At 31.9% G+C, this 8,189-nt stretch overlaps 1 long non-coding RNA gene across 1 annotated transcript; it reads left to right on the forward strand.

Annotated features, from left to right (window-relative positions):
- Positions 1-3,253, forward strand: LOC143042809 (uncharacterized). The gene is made up of 3 exons (XR_012968132.1): positions 1-154; positions 1,122-1,169; positions 3,165-3,253. It is a non-coding gene; the product is annotated as an uncharacterized LOC143042809 (long non-coding RNA).
- The last annotated feature ends 4,936 nt before the right edge of the window (positions 3,254-8,189 follow it).

An 8,189-nucleotide genomic window follows, 5' to 3' on the forward strand; every position in this document is an offset into this window, starting at 1 on the left:
TTCAGTTGGTAGATTGTTCCCGAAATGTATATACCCTCCAGCAAAATGTTTTTATTGAAATTAATCCTGATTACAACGTTTGTTGTTATGGTAACTACAACGAAAGCGCAGATTGGGAAAAATTTTCATAACACGAAACGTACGCCATCCACAGGTAAATATCATGTTTAAAAAATAAAAATACAAAAATATATGTTTGTTCAAGAATAATAATTATGTTTGAGTGAATAATTGATAAACTTATAAAGATAAATAATTCATCCGTCGAGCTTAATAAAGTGTATTGAAGTTATAATGACGATTTTCAACTTGATGATAAAAAACCTAGATTTGTAATATGTTTCTTTTGCAGTTAACGGTGTGATAACTAGTAACGAAATTCTGTAATCTATAAATAACACTGAAATTTTATTGTTTTAATAGAAAAATTTACATATTAAGTGACATAATGTATCAATAACATTAATATTTAACGTCTCCACCCAAAATACAGTGCACTTTTGTATGTTCCGTTTATATCCAATCTTAACTGGCTTCTTTGTAGTAAAATTGTGAGATGAATATTATTTCACCCATTACAACAGGTGTGATACCTTTAATAAGGAAAATATGCAAACACAAAAAAAGTAATACGAAACCTCGAACAAAGCATTTTTTTTCTAATTTTCTACCTAATAGTATCATAAAAAAAAAATTTTTACAATATGCTTACTACACAAGAAAGAAACTATTTGTTAGAATATAATTTATATAAACTCATCATAGATACCATGACTAAATTTTGTATATACGCCGAACGCGCGTTTCGTCTACACAAGACTCATCAGTGACGCTCGAATCCAAAAAAGTTAAAAAGGCCAAATAAAGTACGAAGTTGAAGAGCACTGAGGACCAAAACTCATAAAAGTTTTGCCAAATCCAGATAAGGTAATCTATGCCTGTCTATGAATATAAGTTCAAATATTTATATGTAAATTTGTCGATTTCGTATATACACTATTGTTTTCTACAATTTCAACTTAATTGTATATGCAACGTACGTTTATTATAACTATTGTGGCTCATAACGACATCACTTTTTAATATTATGAAATAATTGTTTTACTTTATAATTTTCACAGGAAATTTTAAGTATGGGCAAGGGAAAATGATCAATAACTGGTGTCCAGGTAAGACAATTGTTTTACGCTTCCGTTTTTTTTTTCAATACTCATACTGATCTTTAAATATCTTTTGATAGGTACTTTGATTTTCTTAATAATAAACATAAATATATTCGGTAGATATGTATATAACTATACACTAATAGACACTTATGGTCTTTGAGTCATTGCAGGAGGTCGCACTTATTTTACATTTAATATTTTTGTAAGTGACACGATTAGCTATAATTGGCTTTGGAATACTTTACAATATCGTGAAGTACTCCTAAATTTATATCCGATCCAAATGTTTTCGCTACACTTCTGCCCTATTAGTGTAAGAGTTTGGCACGTGTTAAATATTTGATCCCATCATATTCTGTATCCGCTTTTCGTTCACCAAATTATCCTTAAAAGAGGGACGAAAGATACCAAAGGGACAGTCAAACTCATAAATCTAAAACAAACTGACAACGCCATGGCTAAAAATGAAAAAGACAAACAGAAAAACAATAGTACACATGACACAACATAGAAAACTAAAGAATAAACAACACGAACCCCACCAAAAACTAGGGGTGATCTCAGGTGCTCCGGAAGGGTAAGCAGATCCTGCTCCACATGCGGCACCCGTCGTGTTGCTTATGTGATTACAAATCCGGTAAATAGTCTAATTCGGTAGGTCAAATTCATGAAAGGGAAGGGGATTGTAGTTACGACGTGAGGAACATATCCGATATCATTTGTGAAATGGTTATTCCATAACGGTCAACCAACTCGTGATGGCGTCCGTAAAATTTACGAAGGGATGATTTCAACTTCACCATTTGGAACTCTTGATTTAATAGCTTCCTTGTGAGCAGTAACCCTCTATCAAGAAAATCATGATAGGAAATGCAAGCACGGGAATATCGTATCAATTGAGAGATATATACCCCGTATGCAGGTGCTGCTGGAATGTTGCTACTTAGAAATGGAAAGTTCACAATTGGAAAGCTGAAATCATCTCTTTTGTCGTAAAGTTTTGTCTTCAACCGACCCTCATTGTCAATTTCTAGATGTAAGTCAAGATATGAAGCTGACTTAACTGTATCTGTAGTATCCTTTATCTCCAATTCGATGGGATAGATGCGTTCCACATAGTCACCAAATTTTGAATTGTTTAGTGAAAGAACGTCATCTATATAGCGGAAAATAGAGTTAAAGGATATTGCTAACTTCTTATCTTTCTTCCTAAGAAGTTCCTGCATGAAGTCAGCCTCATAATAATAAAGAAACAAGTCAGCAAGTAGAGGGGCACAGTTTGTTCCCATTGGTATGCCGACAGTCTGTTGAAAAACACGTCCTCCGAACGTAACAAATATGTTGTCAATCAAGAAATCAAGCATCTTGATAATATCGGTTTCAGAGAATTTTTTGTTTGAATCAGAGTGATTCTTTACAAAGTAGGATTTATCCCTCCCTAAGACAAGATACTTGTAAACGGTTATTAATTAATTTATTTATTTATTTATTTTTTGGCGGGGGATGGGGGGGGGAATGTTTACATTTTGTTATATTGAAGCCTCTCATATCTTATACCACGTGAATCGTTGAAAAAAAATCAAACAGGAATGTTTTGTCCAAATAAATTAAAATGAATCATTCAATTCATATACATGTACCTGAACATCAAACTACCTGATTTAATAAGGCTTAAAATTGTCATCATCGAATTACTATTTGTATATTGCTTTCGTTTACTTTCGATAGTGTTTCTATATTATGAAGAAAACAGACATATTATCAAATACATATTATTATTGTTCTTTCAATCACTGTACCTTCTGCTTATATGAAAATTACCAAATAGTTAAAATTCACATATTTTTACATCAATCTAAAAGCTTTAAACAAGTTAAGTTAAAAACTTCAGACGCAAATATTTGCAGAAAAGTAATATGAATAAAATAATTGGTAATAGAACAAAAACCCAAAGAACTATCTAACCTATTAAACTGGCAATAACATTTAACCTTTTAGTTGCAAAACCCAAAGACTGTGGAGAGATAGACCCAGCACATTGTCAAAGTGGAGTATATACAATCTTCCCTCCAGGACTAAAACCATTTGACGTTTACTGTAAACTGACCAACCAAGGGAAAGCTTGGACAGTGAGTTTTATATTATAGTACTTTTCAGATAAAGTACATTGTTGTCCTTTAACGATTGATAAGAAGTATTCCGCTAAGATTCCAAACGACTAATGATTAAGTAAAAATATTATAAGGCAATTGATACAGTGTCGCTTATAACGACTGTTGAGTAACAAATCAAGACGTTTTAGCGTTCATATTCTTAAATATTAACAACGAGTCAGTTAGAACGGTTATGAAATAGACACATGTTCACAAATATTCTGTAGTTGTTAGTTCATGTGTGTCATATTTGTTTTCGTAAATTGTTTTGTTAAAAAATAGGTAGTTAGTTTTCTACATTGAATTGTTTCATATTTTTCATGGCGGGTTCTTCTATGGCCGACTTTTAACTATGGTTTTTTTTCTCATGGTTGAAGACCGTTTGGATGCCTTTTACCTATTTTATCCACTTCATTTCAACTTTGGTATATAGTTGTGTCATTAGCAATCACGCCACGTACTCTTCTTTTCATATTTACTTCATTTATAAAAGTATAACAGTAATGATAAAAAAAGACAGAACAATATACCTCATTAACATTGATTTTATGGCCAACATTTCAAAAAAGTAACGTACCAAGAAAATCAGGAAGGACAACTCATTACTTGATAATTGTCAGTACATCTATAACATGGCATTGATATTGGATGCAGGTTATTCAAAGACGATTCGATGGGAAAATAGACTTCTACAGAACCTGGAAAGAATATGAGCATGGGTTTGGTAATCTTAAAGGAGAACACTGGCTTGGTAAGTTCAACAATCTCACACAAATATACTGGAGCGTCGAATAGCTTGTTTAATATATCCATATGTTTTTGTCTCAAACGTATTCAATTTGGTTTTTTAACTTGCATGATCACAAATAAAGTGTGGAAATACATTATTTGTTGTTATGTGCTTCAATTGCTTAAAAGGGCAAATTATTTAAATAATCAGTGGTTCTTTTTCTCAACGTGTGCATTGTTGAGACACAGTGTATCAACAGTTTTGTTTTTATCAAATTTTGTTTTTTTTTATTTGATATTGTAAAAGAAAAAAAAATTACAGGATAAATATTGAGATAAAAGGTTGCACACAAACTATTACAAATATTGGTGATTTAATTCTCAATACATTCTTGTGTTATTTTTTGTTAAAACATAAGTATATATTACAATTTTTAGCACAATACAATACATGATACATTGCCGACCTCTTTTTATTTTCATATGAATCGAAGTTCCTTCAGACACTTGTCAAAAACAAGAAGATCAAAAAAGCCAGGTTATTTAATTTCACTTTCAGATATATTGATGATGTTCTTTCCATTAACAATCCGAACTTTTCTGATTGGATTCCATTAATATACCCACCAGAACTAGAAATTAAAGAGACCACAGACACGGCTTCCTCTGCCTCATTTTTAGACTTATACCTCGAATTTGACATACACATGCAGTCATCTCAGTACCAGAATCTATTACAAACGAGACGATTTTAATTTTGAAATTATCAATTTCCCCCACCTTAGTAGTAATATACCAACTTCACCTGCATATGGAATATACATTTCCCAACTTATTAGGTATTCAAGAGCTTGCAGCTCCTATTCAGACTTTGTAAAACGTCACCAGTGTCTGAGCAGAAAATTGATGAACCAGGGGTATGTCAAAGAACGTCTCGTCCTTTTTCTAAAAAAAGTTCATCGGAAGATACCCAGAACTTGTTGATAAATATTCCGTATCAACTTCACAAATAATACAAGATGGTCTTGAAGTATAGATTTTGCGTACTGACGTTTGTTATCATCTTAATTACGTATTATAGTATTCTTTTATATGTCTTTTTTAGATATTCATTTGAAGTGACTCTGTGGTTACGTAAAACCACATACTTTGAACGGCAAAATTATTTCATTTATTGATATTACTTTTACTTAAGGATCTTGACATACTATGAATGACTAAACTATTTTATTCAATAAGACTACTTTTTCTGTTTAGTCTGTTTTTTATGATATACATTTGACGTGAAACTGTACTTATGTATCCCGTCATACTTTGAACCACACCATTATTTTATTTATTATTATTACTTTTACTGTTAAATCTGGTTTTTGTTATATCTACTTTACGTGAGTCTGCATTTATGTATGCCGTCATACGACAAAATTATTTTTATGTCTACCTGTGCGAATTTCAAACGCGCAATTTTACACCAGTAATGAAAACCTTCTATCATTTATGGGTAGACTTTACATAGATAAATTCAGCCGTATTTGACGTGAAACTGTACTTATTATGTGTCCCGTCATACTTTGAACCACACCATTATTTTATTTATTATTTTTACTGTAAGTCTGTTTTTTTGTTATATCTACTTTACGTGAGTCTGCATTTATGTATGCCGTCATACGACAAAATTATTTTTATGTCTACCTGTGCGAATTTCAAACGCGCAATTTTACACCAGTAATGAAAACCTTCTTTCATTTATGGGTAGACTTTACATAGATAAATTCAGCCGTATAAGAAAAGCAAAATGAGAATGTTAAATTTGATGTATGCCTTTTTGGGCTACTTTGTTACATTTGTTGTTTATGTAGTGATATTAAGATGATAACACAATATTGACTGTTGTACCCCTATTTTTGACATTTTTACTCTTTGAGTATGTTTGTTTTGTTCATGCATCGTTGACAATGTAATGGAATTTGATGCGACTGTCATACAAGTGAGAGGTTTAGCTAGCTATAAAACCAGGTTCAATCCACCATTTTCTACATTAGAAAATGCCTGTACCAAGTCAGGAATATGACAGTTGTTAACCATTCGTTTGATGTGTTTGGACTTTTGATTTTGCCTTTTGATTTTTGATTTTCCTTTTTGAATTTTCCTCTGAGTTCAGTATTTTTGTGTTTTTACTTTTTATGCATACTCTTATAATTTTCGTTTTTGTTTTTAAAAATCAAGAATGATGAACATTTATTATTAATATTATAGTTATAAACTAACTGATTACTGTAAAAGAAATGTTCGAAAATCTCCATATTGTCTATCCAGGAATAAATTACCTTAGCCATTTTAGAATTTTGTGTCCCAAGGCTCTCAAACGTCGTTCGTTCATGGTCGTTACTTCAACATTTCAAACTTTTTTTTATTAAGCGTCAGTAATAAGTCTGTAGTAGACAGAATGCGAGCGTCTGGCCTATACCATTTTAATCTATGATGCGTTTGGTCTATAACATTCACATTCTTGTATCTCTGATGAGTTTGGCCAAAATGAACGGGAAGTGGTCAATCACATATTAGCAGCAATTACTTGAATACACACAGATAAGAAATTTTGTAGTAGATATTATACACCAAAGTACGAAATATGACACATCAATCCGTTTAACGTTGCATCCGTTATTATGTAAGGTTCAGTGACTTTAATGCCTAATATCTGGTTCAAAACCTCGAATACTGTAAACCAACTAACTTTCGCGATTGAATTATTTTCATGAATTTCGCAAGTAGAAAAATAACGCGAATATAAATTAATTTGTCGCGAATATATAAAACTTGATTTTTCCTTATTTACTACATCAATCAAATTTGAAAATTGAGAAATGAATACCAATGAAATGGGCGTGTGAGGGCATATAAACGCGAGAATAAGTTTCCGCGAAAATAAGTTGGTTTACAGTAGTCATAAATTCGACATAATCTCTGAACATGCTCATCAAGTTTAGTTGCCAAAGGAAAGGCAAACTTAATAAGTGAAGATGCTCAGTTCTGTATGGCTGCGTTTATCTATATACAAATAATAACAATTGACGTGTTTAGCCTAGAAATGTAATATATTTTCTATTTATAGGTAATGATAAAATACATATTTTAACTTCCGGAGGTAAATTTGAATTAAGAATAAATCTTGACGATTTCGACGGAGAAACCAGATATGCTTTATATAGGAAGTTTTCTGTTGGAGATGCAAAATCAAAATACAAACTGGCAATTAGTGGTTATAGCGGAAATGCAGGTATAAACTTCAAATGAATTGTTTGACAATTCCATTGATATTCTTTTTTAAGATTATTTCTGTATATGGGGTTAAGAGTCTAAGCAGTTGGTTTTGACAGAAAACGTCCCTATCCCTATAACATGAGCAACACGACGGGTGCCACATTTGGAGCAGAATCTACTTCCCATTCCGTAGCACCTGAAATCATTCCTAGTTTTTGGTTGGGTCTGTGTTGTTTTTGTACCCCTATTTGTGACATTTTGTGCATGCATCATTGTCAATATAATAGAAATTGATGCGACTGTCGTACAAGTGGGAGGTTTAGCGCTATAAAACCAGGTTTAATCCACCATTTTCTACATTTGAAAATGCCTGTACCAAGTCAGGAATATGACAGTTGTTGTCCATTCGTTTGATGTGTTTTATCATTTGATTTTGCCATTTGATTAGGGACTTTCCGTTTTGAATTTTCCTCGGAGTTCAGTATTTTTGTGATTTTTCTTTAAACATGTGGATTGAAAGAACACGAAAAACAAGAACTAAAAAGAATGAAACCGTATTTGATTACACTCAAACTGGAATAATTTTTCAGTTATCTTGAGTGCTTATATTTAAAAAACAAAACAAAAAAATAAAATATGTACAAAAAAAAAAATCCCACAACACACAAAAAAACTTTAAATGTTTACAAACAATGCGGTAAGGCATGGCAATTGTATACCTATATATTGATCAATTTTCAATCTCATTATAAAATTTCTAACGAATGATCATGGTTTGCTACATTGCCCGTGTGCTTAATCATTGTTGTTCCGTTTATTTCCTGTGATATTTGATGTGTTTCCCTCGGTTCTAGTTTGAAACCCGTATTTGTTTTCG

The sequence above is a fragment of the Mytilus galloprovincialis genome, chromosome 8 (assembly GCF_965363235.1).
Source record: "Mytilus galloprovincialis chromosome 8, xbMytGall1.hap1.1, whole genome shotgun sequence".
Classification (NCBI taxonomy): Eukaryota; Metazoa; Mollusca; class Bivalvia; order Mytilida; family Mytilidae; genus Mytilus; species Mytilus galloprovincialis.